Raw genomic sequence first — 17,946 nt, forward strand, 5'->3', positions numbered from 1 at the left:
CACCCCTGCCCCCACCTCTTGTTTTCCTTTAGAGTGGCACTGAGGTGAAATCCTTGCCTGAAGGCAGGGATTTCACCAATTGCAAGGGGACAGTGGTCCAAAGCAGTTCAAAGATAAAAAAACATTGATAATAAGACAAGCCTTGATGAGCTCCTTATGTATTTGTCCAAGTCCAGCCGGACAAGGAATTTATTTTAACAATGAAGAAATATTTATAGGTCACATTACAAAAAATGTAAAGAGCACAATCCTGTGCCTTACAGCAGAACAGAGAAGTTAAAGAGATGAGAATAAGTATGAGAGAGGAAAGGTTTACAGGCAAGGGAAAAGAAGAGCAGACTGGACACTTTCAGATCGATAGTACAAGTGTATTGCCAGAGTAGTATACACAGCAAATGATACACATTGGTTTATACTGTATAACTACTGTAAAAGGTCAACGTTTCGATCCCGCGCTCTAAAATACAACGGGATCATCATCAGGACTTTGTACAGTTATATTGCCTGTTTGGAATAGTCATACGCCTGTGGGAGAACAGGAGGAAAGAAATAGAAAGTTTTTTTCGGTTTTCAATATATTTACAGGAGAGAAAGAGAGTCAGGGATTTCACCAAAGCACTTGATGTATTGTGCATGGGGTGTGAAGTGCACAGCAGGGGGAAAGGGCTGGCCAGTGCAGGTGACACTTTTCCTTTGTAAAGGAATTTCTGCTGGCATCATAGCCCACGGTGTGCTGTCTGTGCACTTGTATAGATGTGTATTCCATACAAGTGCACAGACAGCAAACCCTGGGCTATGATGCCACCAGAAATTAATTTACAATGGAAAAGCGTCACCTGCACTGCCATCCCTTTGCCCCTGCTGTCTGTGCACTTGGATGGAATTCACATCCATGGCGCTGCTCACTAGATGAATGGTGAATAGGGCCATGGATCTTTCTATTTTTGCATCCAAGGGCACCCACAAAGACGCAGAGGAGGCCCAGGCAATGAGAAACCAGGAAACGTCTGACCCACACCTATCTACTCTGTGAGACCTTCGGGAGGGGCTGGATGCCAGGACGCAGTGCTGCTGATCAGCCAGACTCCACAGTATAGTATCAGAAGAGCAGGCAGCAGTTTTTTATGTAAGTTCCAGTAACTTTAATGCATTTTTCAGCACAGCATTACCTACTGCCTGCATATCTAGGTTACTGTGAATGTTGTACTTGACTTACATACATGGAAACGTCAAAGAGGACAGCCCCCTCCGAATATGCAAATGTAGTGTTCATTTTTTTGGGGTGCTAGTGGGTAACTTTAGGGTTCAGGGTGGGTGTGGGTTTTAGTGTGCCAGGGAGTCATTTTAGGGTTCAGGGTGGGTTACGAATTGGGGTGCCAGGGTGCGGAGGTTGTTGCGCCGCGAGCACCCCTCACTGGCCTCTGCCCTTACTTCCAACACTTTGACTCTGTGCGTTACTTCGTTTAAAGAATGGCGCAGGGATGCCACCGTATCCGGGATGTCCTTCATGGTGGTTTCATGGGTCGCCACCCTCTCCTTAAGCTTCCTATGGTCATCCTTCAGGAGGGTACGGTCTAGTCCAATGGCGTCCATCCGTTTCTCGAGTGCCTCCCGTGAAGCCACTATGGCCTGCATAATTTCGCCCAAGGTGGGATCCCCGGGCCGCCCCGGTCTCTGCTTCCCAGCAACGCCATCCTCATCATCCATGTGCTGTTCCGGTTCATCCAGACGTAGGACCTCAAAGCCCTTCTTCCTTGAAACATGGCCCATGATGAGTGGCAGGCACCCCCGAGAGCGATAGCGTCGGGAGAGCCCACAGTCCTGCTCCGCACTAGCACACCACCGTCGTCCCCCAAGGACCCCACCAAGAATCTCAGCCCCACGTTCCACTCCGGACTTGTGTAGGACCAATTCAGCCGTCGCCAGCCCACCGCCTCAGTTCTGCTCGCCACTAATTATCCCTTGAGCAATGGAGGACACCCAGAGCAAGAGCGTCGCCCTCTCGTAGCAGAGCTCCAGGTCAGGGCCGGGCCGCCCACCAGCACCATCAGGAAGGTCCGTCAGAGGGGGGTCACAGCAGCGGGCCGTCCCTCTGCAGGGGTGAAGACTCCAGGCAACGGTGTCGGTGTCCCAGCCTCTAATAGGTGGCCTAGCACGCCACCCGCTCGACCTCACTACAAAGTCGTCACCTGTGTAGAGTTGCCGCAACGCACCATCAGAGCAGCAGGGGTCCCGTCGTCTCAGGGCTCACTGGTGTCTCACTCGTCGCCTCCCAGGGCCGCTTAGCATGGAGGCTCCCAGCCCGGCGCACCATCTCTCCCCTCAACGCCAAGTTCCGCCCGGTAGGTAGTGCACAGTCAATGCCAATAGCCAGTCCAGCTCGGGGGGGGGTGCACTGTCGCCACCACAATGACACGGAGTGCGCCCAAAGTCTCTCCCGGCTCCCCTCGGCAGGGGAGGTGATTCAGCCGCTGACATGGTGAGGTCTCAAGGTACACCCCTCTAAGACTCCGCAGGGGAGCCCACAACAGAGGTCCAATCCCCCAACAGTGACCAGCGCCGCACCTGCAGAGAAGGGGCCCCGGATTACACACTCTTGCCCCTCACCTCAGGACCGGTCCACTTCACCACCCATTTCTGGTCAGGCCAGCCTTCCGTGTCATTGGCTGCACTCTCCGAGGTAGTCCCAGGGTCTCCGGGACCCCGTGCAAGCGCTGTGCAGGGCTAGTGACAATGAGGCAGCCCGCTTCGGCCTCCAAATGGAACCAAACCTGTCCTGAGTGCCGCCATGTTGGGGTCAGGCATCCGTGTTTCGTCAATCAGGGAGTTGCTGCCCTCATCCGCCCTCTCGTGGAGCCTCCTCACCGTCGAGGGACAACGGAGCCACGATCACCTCTCCGGCGCCGTCCGTGAAGCCCCGCACCCGCCGGGCGTCCACCAGGCTCCAGAGCTTCCCCCGCAGTCAGGCACCAGCGCGGCTACACTGGCCCGCCATTTTGATCACCACAGCAGCGGCCCTCAGCGTCAGTGACAAGTAAGGCTCTCCCGTCTCCTATCACCCCCTATCCCGCTGCAGCGCGATTTGGGAGGGGCACCAGGCTTTCCGGTGCAAGATGCGGTGCCGGGGCTTAAGTTAGCTGGCCAGGATCAGTGTATTTCAGGGGCAACCACGGAGGAGCTCCGGAGTCCGCCTCTGCTTACATCGGCGCTTAAGCCACGCCCCCCTCCCCTACACTGATGTTATTGGGATATAATTGCAGGCTGCAGCTTGATTCGGTACAGATTTTGTGTTTTTAATAATATCAATTGCACTCCTTTTGATTGCCACAGTATGGAAGGATCAGGAACCCCCCACATTTCATCAGTGGTTGTATAGGTTAATATTAATTGGGCGGCAGCAAATTGCCCTCTATAAGTGTAAAGGGCTAAAAACCATGAAAAAAGGTATGAATATTTAGAAGCCTTTAATTGTCTGGATGGAGGAACAAAGTAGACAAGGTGTTGGCTAATGGAATGGACTGCAATTTGCTGGTAATGAGTAATTTCAGAATAACTGTTGAAACTTGGTGATAACCTTGGGGGAAAAGGGGGAGGGATTGTTTAAGTGCAAAGTAATACCAAGCTATAAGATTGACTGCGATGATCTTTTATAGCTGCGTTATGTTTTTTGTGTGCTATGCTTTCTTTTTTTGTTTTGTTTTTCCTCTTCCTTTTTCAAATACTGTACTGTAATATGCCTGATTTCAATAAAAAAAATATATATTTTTGTATGTTCTTGTTATTGAGGTTCTATATATGTGGATGTTTGAGTGTATGTGGACATGGTTGGAGTAAGTATGTAGAGTCATTTATGTAACTATCATCTTCTTTGTATTTGTTCAAAATAATAAAATATTTTTTGTACTTTTGTAAAAATGTGTTCCTTCAGGTTCATTGAATATTGATGTTTTTTTTAGTATTATTTGTGTTGCCTTAGGACTTTGCACTTAAGTAAAGGCCTCAACCACCTTAGTTGGGCCCATTAGCGCCTGTGCCTCTCTGAAAGGGGTTCTGACACCTTCCTTTCATTTGTCATGGGGAGTCTACTTCAGCTGGACAGTACCACTGCCTTGTGGTACTATAGCGGAGTGGGGTCCTGGACCCTGTACCAGGAGGCTCTACACCTCTGAACATGGCTGGAACATCAGGACATTTTCCCAGTCATACAGCACAGGTGGGATCCCTAAATGCCAGGTCAGACAAACTCAGCCGGCGATGCCTCGTAGATCACAAATGGTGACGTCACTCAGAGGTGGTCCAAGGCTTCTTGAACAATTGGGGAGAAACTTCGTTAGGTCTAGTTGCCACCCCTGAGAACACGCAATGTAAGTACTTCTGCAAGTTGGAGTTTCCAAGGTGGCTCTTGCTCTGCGACACATTTTGTCTAGAATGGAGCTCAGGACTCCTGTATGCCTTGCCGATACCACTCCTGCCCTGAAAAAGATCAGGACTGACCGGGTCCAAGTCAGCTTAATGGCTCCAGAATGGGCACGGAAAGTATGGTATCCTGAACTCCTGAGCATCAGTCTCTGTTCTCGGATCAGGCTGCCTCTTCAGGAGGATCTCCTGTTGCAGCAGCAGGGCAGAGTTCAGCACTCAAACCTGCGCACTCTGTACCTGCATGCATGGAGATTGAGCTGCTATAGTCAAGAGTGTTTGATCTGCCTCCTAAATTATGTATGGTCATCGTGGCAGCCAGGTGTCCCTCGACGAAGACTGTATACACCTGCCGATGGGACACATTTGTTGCTTGGTGTACTGTAAAATGTGTTTGATCCTCTGTCTGCAACCTTGTCTGAAGTCCTTTTGTCTACATTGTCCCTGGCCCAGCAAGGTCTTGCTTTGGGCATAGCTAAAGGGTAGCTTTCCGCCATCTCAGCTGTTTTGCAGTTGTCAGATCAACCCTCTCTGTACAAATCACCTTTTGCGACACAGTTTCTCAAAGGCGTTAAACATTTGTTTCTCCCTACTCTGTTTATTACACCCTATTGGGACCTACATTTAGACCTCACTTTTCTTATGTGTTCTCCCTTTGAGCAAATGTGGAGCTGTCCTCCAAGACTTACCATCAAAACAGTTTTGTAGGTAGCCATACCATTGGCCAGGAGTATACACTACCTTCTTTCCACAGACAAACTGATCCTTTGTACCCATGCTTCCTTTCTGCCAAAAGTAGTAAAACACTTCCATGTGAGTCAGAACATCTCATTGCCTAACTTTTTTGCTCCTCCTCACCCTTCCAAGGAAGAGGAGAGTCATCACCACCTGGATCCAAAAACAGCATATTTGTTCTACATTGACGGCATAAAAGATAGCCAGGTGGAGCTAAAAAAAAGGGAAAGCAGTGCAGAAACAAACCATCTCCAGATGAATTGTACTCTGCAATAAGATCTGCTACGCATTGGCCAAGAAGCAACGCCCTGAAGGTTTGTAGGCTTATTCCACCTGAGCTAAGGCTGTGCCCACTACATCTGATAAAGACTTCTAGTCGCAAATTCTTTACCTTAGAATTAGTCCCAGGCATCAGACTGGATCCAGAAATGTTTTCGTAAACAGTGCCCCTGCAAAATAGGTGTTACAGCAAACAAATGATGGACGGAATGCTGACAATGTAAACATTCTCCCCAGTCAAAAGATCTGGGTTAAATCCATTGTTCTTTTGCCCACTACGCCACCCCAGTTTGACCCAGCCATATGCAAATCAGTCTTGACCCAGTTCCCCATGGGAACAGTCCAAACTGATCTGCCAGGCCAGGTCCACCCTGGACCGAAAACAAGCATCCTGGGACCGGTTTCAGGGTATGTCACCCATCTTCAACCAGGCTAGCTTGAATCCAGTGGAACTGTGAGCAAGGGACCCACGTCTGGGCATACCCCTCCGAAACCGGACCTAGGATGCTTGTTTCCAGTCCAGAAGAAAAAAAAAGAACGATGGATTTAACCCAGATTTTTTGACTGGGGAGAATGTTTGCATTGTCAGCATTCCGTCCATCATTTGTTTGCTGTACCACTTTTCGCCCTAAGTGGGATGGGTATGCCCAAACCTGGGTGCCTTGCTCACTGTTCCACTGGATTCAAGCTAGCCTGGCTGATGAAGGGTGACATAGCCTGAAACCGGTCCCAGGATGTTTGTTTCCGGTCCAGGGAGGACCTGGCCTAGCAGTTCGGTCTGTACTGTACCCATGGGGCACATGGTCAAGACTGATTTGCATATGGCTGGGTCCAAACTGGGGTGGCATAGTGGGCAAAAGAAGGATGGATTTAACCCAGATCTTTTGACTGGGGAGAATGTTTGCATGGTCAGCATTCCGTCCATCATTAGTTTGCTGTAACACTTTTCACCCTAAGTGGGATGGGTATGCCCAGACGTGGGTCCCTTGCTCACTGTGCCACTGGATTCAAGCTAGCCTGGCTGAAGGAGGGTGACATACCCTGACACCGGTCCCAGGATGCTCGTTTCCTGTCCAGGGAGGTCCTGGCCTGGCAGTTCGGACTGGACTGTTCCCATTGGGTGCAGGGTCAAGACTGATTTGCATATGGCTGGGTCCAAACTGGAATGGCATGGTGAGCAAAAAACGATGGATTTAGGCCCTGATCTCTGTACTGAGGTGAATGTATGATATTCAATATTCTGTCCATCAATTGTTCTTTTTGCATTTGTCATCCAGAGTGGGACAGGTATGCCCAGACGTGGGTCCCGTGCTCTCCATGCCACTGGAGTCAAGCTATCCTGGCTGATGATGGCTGAAAGCCCAAAACCTGTCCTAGGATGCTTGTTTCCAGTCCAGGGAGGACCTGGCCTGGCAGTTCGGGCTGGACTGTCCCCATTGGGCGCAGGGTCAAGACTCATTTGCATATGGCTGGGTCCAAACTGGAATGGCATGGTGAGCAAAAAAACGAGGGATTTAGGCCCAGATCTATGTACTGGGGTGAATGTATGACATTGTTCTGCATTCTGTCCATCAATTGTTCTTTTTGCATTTGTCACCCTGAGTGGGACTGTGGAAAAGTAAATTTTGCCATGTTCTGTGTCCCTACGTGTCCCCCATCTTATGTTATGTGTGTATGATTAATATGCATATGTATCCCCCATGTTTGCGAAAGACGCAATTACAGTTGTGTCCATCCCTAGTATGCCAGTTTCCAGTTCTCGTGAATACTACGAATATCAGGCCTATGTAAAGTTACGTTGCCACGTTTCCCAGTGTGCACGTTATTTCATTGAAAAGTCCCTGTTTCTAGGCCTCAAAAGGGCCTGGACACCAGATTCAGCTCCTGTCTCCTGAGCCCTCGCTGAGGAGCGATACAGCCCCCACCTGTATCCTCGACCCTTCACTTACTTCCTGCCTCACAGTGCCCGGCTCGGCCTGGCTCTGCCTGCTAGTCTGCCAAGAGTATGTTATGATTCTAGTTATCAGTCCAGCCCTCCTTCTCTGCATTCCTAAACTACTGAATCGCATCAATAGTTTCCGTCATTGTCTACTTTTTACGTCTCCATGTAGGAGAAATACTGTATTCAATGGTCATTTAATATTCTTCAACACACACTACATGTAGAATAATGCATGCTCCAGTCTTAGAGTCTGTTAGCCTCTCCCCTCCTGACTCTTAGTTTATATCAACATGTTCTCCAAACATCAGATACTAGATAGTGTTTAGGTACATGTCGCCCTGACTCTCCAGACTTTCGTCTCTGCTCCTAGCACAGAGTTCATAGCCCCCAGCTTCTCCTAGTAACACGTCATTGTCAGTTCGCGCGCACCATTAGGTTAGAGGTCCCGGCTCCTTAGGTAGCCCCCTCCATGTTTCCGCCCCATTTATGACATATTCTGTTACGTTTACATCACATGTCCATGTATACGCCTCTTGTTACACCTACTTTCACCCTTGTCTTTCGCGACTGCTATTGACCACACCCACTGCTCCGCCTATCATATGTATTGTAATGCAACTATTTTAGTATATATGCTTGTGCATTGTTATTAAAAGTTATCCTTTTCCTTGATCCTGCCCCCGGCAGCGCTGCCATCCTATTCCTGTGCAGGTTGTCCTGTTCCTGTCCTTTATGCTGTATTAAACCTGCAAACTCCTACTACCTCGAATCTTGACTCTTATTTATTGAGCTATCTGTTATTGCTATGTCCAGTAAAACCTAGATCCGGTATTATTTATTTATATACCACATAATGGCGCCCGAATAGGGACTTGCCCTTTCCCCACGCGCCGGTGAAGCCACGTATGCCCCCTGATCCTCTGCAGCCGTGACGGAACCATACCGTGCACGTGCAGATATTTCTGCTTCAAGTATCCCTCAGGCCCACGGAGGAGACGGAGGTGGCGGTCCAGCATCCAGACGAGGCGGTGGAGGAACGCGGCGAGTCCCGACCAGAGCCCAAGCCGAGAGTCCAAGGTCCGAGGTATCCGGAGGCCCACCCGTAACAGAAGTCCGAAGTTCGTCCGTCCGGCGTCAAAGCAGTCCAGTCCAGTCTGAGGCCTTCCGTTCTTGCTGCCCGGTGAGTACCGTTGCTGGGGTAGTATCTAGACAGGGTCAATCTAATTGTCTCTGGTCCGTGGGGTTTGGTGGTACACAGATCCCAAAACGAAGTGTCCACTCCGGTGGATGCGGGTCCTGACGTGTCTCTTTATGAGACCGGTAAGTTTCGTACTGTTTCAGCAGTGCATCTAGTTTCTGTTCTAGTCAGTTCTGTTCTCGAGAAATTCATGTATTCTGTTTTCAGTATTCCAGGTAGTATTCTGTCCGAACTGTTATTTTAAATGTTCTTCATGTATTTTAATGTCGTGGTATGAGAGTGGTGTAATTATCGTGTTCATTGTGTATTGTATTGTGTCCAGATTACAGTTCAGTCATGCCGTTATTTTCCAGACTACGTCAGTTAAGAACTAGAAAAGGTCTGCTAGAAGCAGCAGTTCCTGTCCCGCCTAGGGACAGTCCAGGTCATTTTATGTATCAGAAGCATGGCATAAGTGCCATATTATATCTAGATTTATGGGTAGAGTATACCAAACAGTTAGAAGAAAAGTATAGATGGCCCGTATCGGGTACATGGGATGCCGAGTGCATCATGCGAGTAGAAGAAGCATTATGGAAAAAGAAAGCCAGACAGTCACAGAAAGATGCCATCGAGTTATGGCGCAAAGAATCTCATAAAAGAACCGAAAAAGAAATCAGAAAGTCAGAATTAAGTAGAGAATCCTTAGAAAGAGCCCACGAAAGGGAATTAATCGAGATAGGTGAACGAGTCAAAACCGAACAGTCAGACAGACAAAGGAATGCCCTCATTAAGGGTATGTATCCTCTTCTTGCCGAGGGCTTGCCAAAAGCAACCCCGGAGGCATCCAGTAATTTTCCGCCACCATTAGTTCCGACCAAGCTACGTCACAAACCGACCGCAGCTGATATTTTCATCTCGTCCTACTTGGACGACACGGTTCCAGAATATGCAAATCCTGTTCCGCCAGTCCCTGTAAATAATGTAAATCCTGCTCCTCCAGACACCGGAGTACCTGCTACGGTACCCCCGGTCCAGCCTACATTACAATTTCCCACTCTGCCAGCACGAAGAGTATCAGTCGACGATTCCAGTATAGGGGCCGCAGGAGGAGGTCCTCCTGGTACCCCGCCACCACACCAACGTTTAACGTTAGTCGAGTTACATGAATGTGCGTTACAGCGTACGCCCAAATATAAGTCCGTTGCAGATATCCGACGAGCCCTTACTGAATGCCGCTATGATCCAGTTGCAGGTGATGATAGTACAGTTATATATTCCATCCGTGTAAGACGGGTGACCGGGTACTTGGACACCCTACCGAATATGAAAGAAGATCTAGACAGAATATATCGTTTCATCCGTACAGGGAATGATCCAGAAAGTATTGGCGAAGCCATGTCTCAAAGGAAAGCTGAGATCCAGCTCATGTTATTAAAGTTTCTGATTAATTGTTTAATAAGGGAACAAGATTATCCGACCAAAGATCCGGACGAAATGAGAATCCTGACAAGGTGGAGTGATAATATAGCCGAGGGTAAACACAGAACTATCAGTAGTATAGAGAGTATGTACAAAAGAATTCGTAAAGAAATAATAAGGTTACACGAACAACGTAAAGCAGCACAAGTAAGCGAGAAAGAGAATGACTCTTCTACTGAAGAGGTAGACGACTAGAATCCCGCCAGAATAGCGTATGTAGGAAAATCTAGATTTCCAGACCGCCATTCACGCCTAGAACACAAGTCAGTTTTTCATCACCCAGCACCAGAACAAGGTTCTCTAGAACAAGTATTTCAAGCTACCGATCAAATTCTGAAATCACGAATCGGTTATAGTAAGTTGAGTACTATGCATGAACAAGAACTAGCCCGATCAGCAGTCCGATGGATTACTGATTCTACCACTTTTCCAGATGAAATAGTGGCACAAATGTTTCTGAAACTGCCCCCAGCCGAGCAACGACTGGTGGGTATGTATATGATCCAGCACCTCATCACATTGTATGAGGGTCAACATTCTGATCCAGGTCCGTTACATGATGTCCTGAACGAGTTACTCCAGTATAGATGGAAAGGTTTAGGTACCGATTTAATTAGTGTCATTCTAGAACAGCGTCACAAATATAGAACGTTTCTGAACCCGCATTTTGTTCATGTTTCACCTCCAGAAAGTAAACCGTTTTACATAGATAGACAGAACCCGTTACGAGAAGTATACCCAGTTAGGACAACAGATGGTGAAATGCAAAGAGTGTTTGTTTACACTCCGATTACAAAGATGGAACTCTTAGAAATGAAGAAATTAATTCCCTGTCATGACAAAGATCCAGCAGGGTTCCACCGAGAATTAAAAGACATGCTCCGTATGGGAGAATACACGTATCCAGATATTATTAAAATGTTAAAAGTCCTGTTGCCCGCAGGCATATATGAAAAACTCAAGGAAAAAGAATGGGAGGTGGGAGAGAAAAAGATCGATTGGGCAGTTCTAGAAGCTGAAGATAAGATACGAGTACCAGGTACCGGTCTTGGAGAGAAATGTAAAGAATTACCAGAACTGTTAATACAAGTTTTGCCCAGATTATTAGCCACTAAAAAGGAAGACTGGGATGCAATCTCAGCCTGTAAACAGAAACAAGATGAAGACACTAGTGATTTTTATTCTAGATTTGAGAAATGTTTTATTATAAACAGTGGCCTCAAGACAAGTAGCGAGTCATACCCTCATCTCTTTGTTACTAAATTAGTCGAGAATTCAAGTCCACAAGTTAAGAATCGAGTTTTGAAAGTCGAAAGTACCTGGCAAGCTAGTACCCCGTCCCAGATGTTACAGATGCTCCAGTACCACCAGAATAGAATCAGAGAAGAGCAAGAACACGAGAGAAAACGTATGAAAGACACGAAAATGAAAGTACTAGTTGCACAATCTGTTCCTCAAGACAGTCAGAAGAGGGGTCCGAATCAAGCCAGTCATTCTGCAGTTCCCGTTAAAGGGACCTGCAATTATTGTAAACAGCCAGGTCATTTCATAAACGAGTGTGCAGTTCTGAAACATAATATAGCCACTGGTAAAACTAAAGAAAGACCACGTCCGCCTAGACAAGAACAAGTTTCACAGACTTCTCAGCCACAGAATGCACAACAGACAGTTCCAGCACCGCAGCCTATTGCTGCAACACAGCATGTTACACAGCAGATGTACCAGTATGCACAGTCCGAGTATCCAGAGTATCAACAGTACTCATGAAACAGCCTAGAGAGGGAGGTAGGCTTGCCTCTCATCGAGATTCCTGTAGATCAAGAAGGTCCCTATGTTCATAGTCAGGTACTAGGGAAAGACAGAAAGTTTCTGATTGATACAGGGGCAAGTAGGACGACTATCAGTCACGCCGAAGTTCCAGGGGCTCCGCTCTCAGGCTCTAGAAATGTTTCCCTTGGATTTTCAGGAAAGCCTATTGTAAACGAGATATCTAAGCCAGTTACTCTAGAAGTAGGTCCATTGTCCCGAACTACTGATCTGTTACTTACGAAGTCATGTCCAGAAAATCTGTTAGGTATTAAAACACTGAAAGAATTAGGTGCAGTTATTTGCTGCTCCCCAGAGGGAATACGCCTGTTTCTACGTGACTTCAAGGGTCACTATGTATTACGAGATTTTGATCCGAGATTGTCTAATGTTCCGCAGCATCTATGGGCGCAAGGTCCAACTGATGTAGGTTTCATGCAAATCACACCCCATCGTGTGACTCTCAAACCAGGTGTAGTCCTGCCACGAATCAGACAGTACAGATTGCCACCTGAGGCTGTAGCAGCCTTATCCAAAATTATTGACGAGCTCATGGCTCAAGGAGTAGTTGTAGAAACTGACTCCAATGTATGTAATTCTCCGATCATTCCAGTCATGAAACGTACTGATCCAAATGCACCCCCAGTATATCGATTAGTGATTGACCTACGAGAACTTAATAAATGTATTATTCCCCAGTATCCAGTTGTCCCAGATATCTCTTCCCTATTGACAGCCATTGATTCCGAAGCCTCATATTTTACAGTCATAGACCTCAAGAACGCGTTTTTCAGTGTCCCCATTCATCCAGATAGTCAGTTTCTTTTCGGATTTTGTTTAAATGGAAGGAGCTATATGTTCACACGAGCTCCTCAAGGTTTCACAGAAAGTCCTAGTATTTACAGTCAAGCACTTAAAAGACAACTAGACAATATTCACATGCCAACAGACACTGCCCTGCTCCAGTATGTCGATGATCTACTGATCACAGCCCGTTCTGAACGTGCTTGCGAGCGAGCATCACTTACAGTCTTGTATTTTCTCGCCGAGATGGGGCACAAGGTGTCCCCTTCAAAGCTTCAATTCTGTGTACAGCAAGTGATCTACTTAGGCCACTTGCTGTCCAAGTGGGGTAGGCAGTTGACACCAGACCGTATCCAGTTAATAGCGAGTCTTCCTCAGCCCAAGACACAGAAGGAGGTACGTGCTTTTATCGGCCTTACTTCTTATTGCAGACAATGGATTCCTCAGTATGCATTTCTAGCTAAACCACTGATACAGTTAACGACACAGGAGGCAGCCGTATCGACTGTCCTCCCTTGGACATCTGAACATACACTTAGTTTCAATGAGTTAAAGAAAGCTTTATGCCAAGCTCCAGTTCTAGCTACACCGAACTACAGTAAGCCTTTTACACTTTTCGTCACTGAACGTGAAGGTACAGCATTATCTGTTCTCACACAAGATCAAGCAGGACAATACAAGCCCTGTGCTTATTTTTCGAGCACACTAGATCCTGTAGCCCAGGCTCTGCCTGCGTGCCTTAAGTCAGTTGCAGCCACAGCACTAGCTATCAGACAAAGTGATTCCATAGTATTAGGACATTCCTTGACAGTACAAGTTCCACACTCCGTGGAAGTTCTTTTAAACCGAACCCAGACTCAGCACTTGACAATTGCACGTTTAACAGGTTATGAATTGACACTGTTCCAGCCACACATAGAAATCAGACGCTGCAACGTTCTAAATCCTGCTACACTGTTACCGTCAGTTATTTCAAATCCTGCCACACACGACTGTGTGGAAGTAGTTAATACTATGACTAAGCCAAGACAAGATCTGACAGATATTCCATTACCAGATCCCGACCTGACACTTTATGTGGATGGTTCATGTATGAGAACAAGTACAGGTGAACTAGTAGCCGCGTATGCAGTGACTACTGACACTGAAGTTATAGAAACACACCGTATTGACACCCTGTCTGCTCAAGCAGCAGAGCTAGTTGCTCTGACCCAAGCCTGCATACACGCCAAGAACCTGAAAGTTAATATTTATACAGATTCACGCTACGCATTCGGAGTCGTACACGACTTTGGAGTACTCTGGCAGGAGAGAGGTTTCATGACTTCTCATGGAACCAAGATTCAGCATGGTCTCCTTATTCAAGCTCTGTTAGATGCCATACACTTACCGACATCTATTGCTATCATGAAATGCAAAGCACATACGAAAGTTACTGACATTATTTCTCAAGGTAATGATCTAGCAGATCGCACAGCCAAACTTACAGCACAGACTCCAGACATTTCAGTTAATCCAACACAGACACATACTCCAGATCCGACTACCTGTATGACAGTTAAGGACCCTACTCAAGATGTCATAGATATCCAGTTACATGCTACTCCCGATGAAATCAAGAAATGGTCCGAACAAGGAGGGGTCCAGACAGATCAGGGATGGGTAACGAAGGGAAAAGTCACATGGTTTCTCCCCGACTCAATGGTTCAAGTCATTATCAATACCGCACATAGTCCAGCACATTTAGGAGAAAAAGCTATGTTAGACAGTATCCAGAACATTTGGTTCAACAAGCATTTACGAGCTGCAGCCAAGCAGAAAGTCCGTACCTGTATGATATGTTGCCAGTTTAATCCAGGTAAAAGTGTCCCGGTGGAACAAGGTGGATTCCAGCCCCCTGACCACCCTTTTGAAGTCCTCCAGATGGATTATATTCAGATGGAGCGATGTCGAGGTTTCAAGTATGTCCTTGTAGTTGTATGCGCTTTGTCCAGGTGGACAGAGGCATATCCGGTCCCAGATTACACAGCCGCGACCACTGCCAAGCAGTTGGTTCGTGAATTCTTCCCCCGCTACGGACTCCCTAGAGTCGTATATTCTGATAACGGCCAGCCATTCTCATCTGAACTCATGAAACATGTTTCCCTTTTGTTAGGGTACCAGTGGAAGTTCCATTGTGTACGCCATCCTGAAGCAGCCGGTCTCGTAGAGAGACATAATCAGACCCTGAAAATCCGTATTGCTAAAATATGTAAAGAGAAAGGTGTAGACTGGCTAGTAGCTCTGCCAGTCGCTTTGTTTTATATGCGCATGGTCGCACATTCCAGATCAGGTCTGTCCCCGTATGAGGTCGTATTCGGCCGCCCCCCTAATATGTGGGGTACACCTAGACCCCGAAGTATTACAGATGTTTCAAGTAATATGCTGACAGATTACCTAGCTTCCTTGATGTCTGCCCTACACTCTTGTCGTTCACAGGTTGCCGCCGCATTTCCAGACAATACCGAGGTGGCACCGCATGAAATCGTTCCCGGAAATCTGGTCCTTGTGAGGAACTTTGATCGTTCAAGTCCGCTGGAGCCCCGCTGGAAGGAGCCCAAGCAGGTCCTCCTGGCCACCCGTACTGCCGTCAAGCTGGAAGGCAGGAAGGGCTGGGTCCACCTGTCTCATGTGAAAAGATTTTACGGACTAAAGACTGTTTCAAAGAACATTTCCGAGGATTTTAAGGATTGCCAAAGTACTATTCTTAAGGACTGTCCCGCAAAAGACAATGATACTAAACCCTCCCTGTTAGAGAAAACTCCGCAACAGGAGTATAAGCAAAAATTAAGGTCTAGTAAAATAAGTCAGCCAGTTTGATTGTCTAAGTCCTCCCCTAGGTGAAACGGTTAGACCGGTTTCTGACATGTATAAAATAGACCCCCATAGTGAGAGAGTTAGTCAAAACTCAATCCGATGTATCGTTTTTCTAAGTTTCATATTGTTTTTCAGCCTTATGTTTACCTGCACAAGTTATGCATTTTATTTGTGTTTTTCAGTTTCTCATGTAAATAAGTCTTCTAATGTTACAGTAGAGCACACGTTTAGTGATCTGCCTCCTCATGAACTCTCTTATCGTCTTGCTATGCGTAATAATTCCTTTATCCGCATGTTACATTATTCACACCAGACCAGCAATGCCACTAATTGTTGGGTGTGTGGTCGACTCCCCCCATTCCAGACACCGAAGGGAGTTCTGCCACTCTTTCCTTATCCATTTTCACATAATGGTTCGTGTGGAGCATGGTCCACGTTAACGTCATCCTCAACAGATATGTCTTTTCTTAACAGTACATGTTTTCCAGACAAGCAAGGTCTTCCCCACAGAACAGGGTTAGATCTAGAAAATGAAGTTTATAATTTAGGTAATTATTCTTCGAATTTCATGGTCCTGAATGTTCAATCTGATACTACTCCAGACTTACCTGCTATGTCAGTACTACCAGTTAAAGGTGAATTATGTGTCCGAAAGAATGGTTCCGTACATGTAGGCCATAGTGATTGTACTACTATTGTCAAGTATAGTGACAGTAGGAAATCTATTTTCAAAGCTTCACGTCATTCTTATTTTGTTTGTGGTCAGACCGCATATGTTCATCTGCCCCTCGATTGGGAGGGAACCTGTTACATTGCCTTCCTACTGCCACCAGTTTTCCTAGCCCCACCTGACTATCATAGGAATTCCCACCTAGTACATACTAGACACAAAAGAGACCTCCCGATTGTCGATTATACTGAAACTGCTCTAGAACAATACATAGATATCAATAAAGGTGTCTTCCCCTATTTAGGTACTGTTGTGAATAGTAAACTGATACGTAGATTAACCAGAACACTCGAGGCAGTAGTGATTGAGACTACTTCTGCTCTAAGTAACTTAACCGAAGAACAATCCTTTATGAGAATTGTCGTGCTCCAGAATCGTCTCGTCCTTGACGTCATACTGGCCGATAGGGGCGGGGCATGTAGAGTCATCGGATCTAGTTGCTGCATTTTCATTCCTAATAACGCGCCGTCTGTTTATTCAGCTATAACCAGACTCCATAAAATTGCCCATATGTTACACCAAGATCCAGGCACCTGGACATGGTCCGGTTGGTTCTGGAATATGATTCCCGCCTGGGGATGGAAAGTATTGTCTTTTCTAGGTATTGCAGTAGCGATCATATTCAGTTGCTGCCTATGTATACAATGTGGCCCTGCGATTTGCGGCATTTGTGCTACCTCTTGTATTCCTAGTCCCAAGTCCCGTTCTAAATCCAGTTCCAAGAAAATTCGAGACGAGCAAATGATACTGTATGAAATGATAGATGGTATCATGAATATTGATGTTTCCCGATGGAAACGTAGTGACAAGGAGGGAATGTGGAAAAGTAAATTTTGCCATGTTCTGTGTCCCTACGTGTCCCCCATCTTATGTTATGTGTGTATGATTAATATGCATATGTATCCCCCATGTTTGCGAAAGACGCAATTACAGTTGTGTCCATCCCTAGTATGCCAGTTTCCAGTTCTCGTGAATACTACGAATATCAGGCCTATGTAAAGTTACGTTGCCACGTTTCCCAGTGTGCACGTTATTTCATTGAAAAGTCCCCGTTTCTAGGCCTCAAAAGGGCCTGGACACCAGATTCAGCTCCTGTCTCCTGAGCCCTCGCTGAGGAGCGATACAGCCCCCACCTGTATCCTCGACCCTTCACTTACTTCCTGCCTCACAGTGCCCGGCTCGGCCTGGCTCTGCCTGCTAGTCTGCCAAGAGTATGTTATGATTCTAGTTATCAGTCCAGCCCTCCTTCTCTGCATTCCTAAACTACTGAATCGCATCAATAGTTTCCGTCATTGTCTACCCTTTACGTCTCCATGTAGGAGAAATACTGTATTCAATGGTCATTTAATATTCTTCAACACACACTACATGTAGAATAATGCATGCTCCAGTCTTAGAGTCTGTTAGCCTCTCCCCTCCTGACTCTTAGTTTATATCAACATGTTCTCCAAACATCAGATACTAGATAGTGTTTAGGTACATGTCGCCCTGACTCTCCAGACTTTCGTCTCTGCTCCTAGCACAGAGTTCATAGCCCCCAGCTTCTCCTAGTAACACGTCATTGTCAGTTTGCGCGCACCATTAGGTTAGAGGTCCCGGCTCCTTAGGTAGCCCCCTCCATGTTTCCGCCCCATTTATGACATATTCTGTTACGTTTACATCACATGTCCATGTATACGCCTCTTGTTACACCTACTTTCACCCTTATCTTTCGCGACT

The sequence above is a fragment of the Lissotriton helveticus genome, chromosome 1_1 (assembly GCF_964261635.1).
Source record: "Lissotriton helveticus chromosome 1_1, aLisHel1.1, whole genome shotgun sequence".
Lineage (NCBI taxonomy): Eukaryota > Metazoa > Chordata > Amphibia > Caudata > Salamandridae > Lissotriton > Lissotriton helveticus.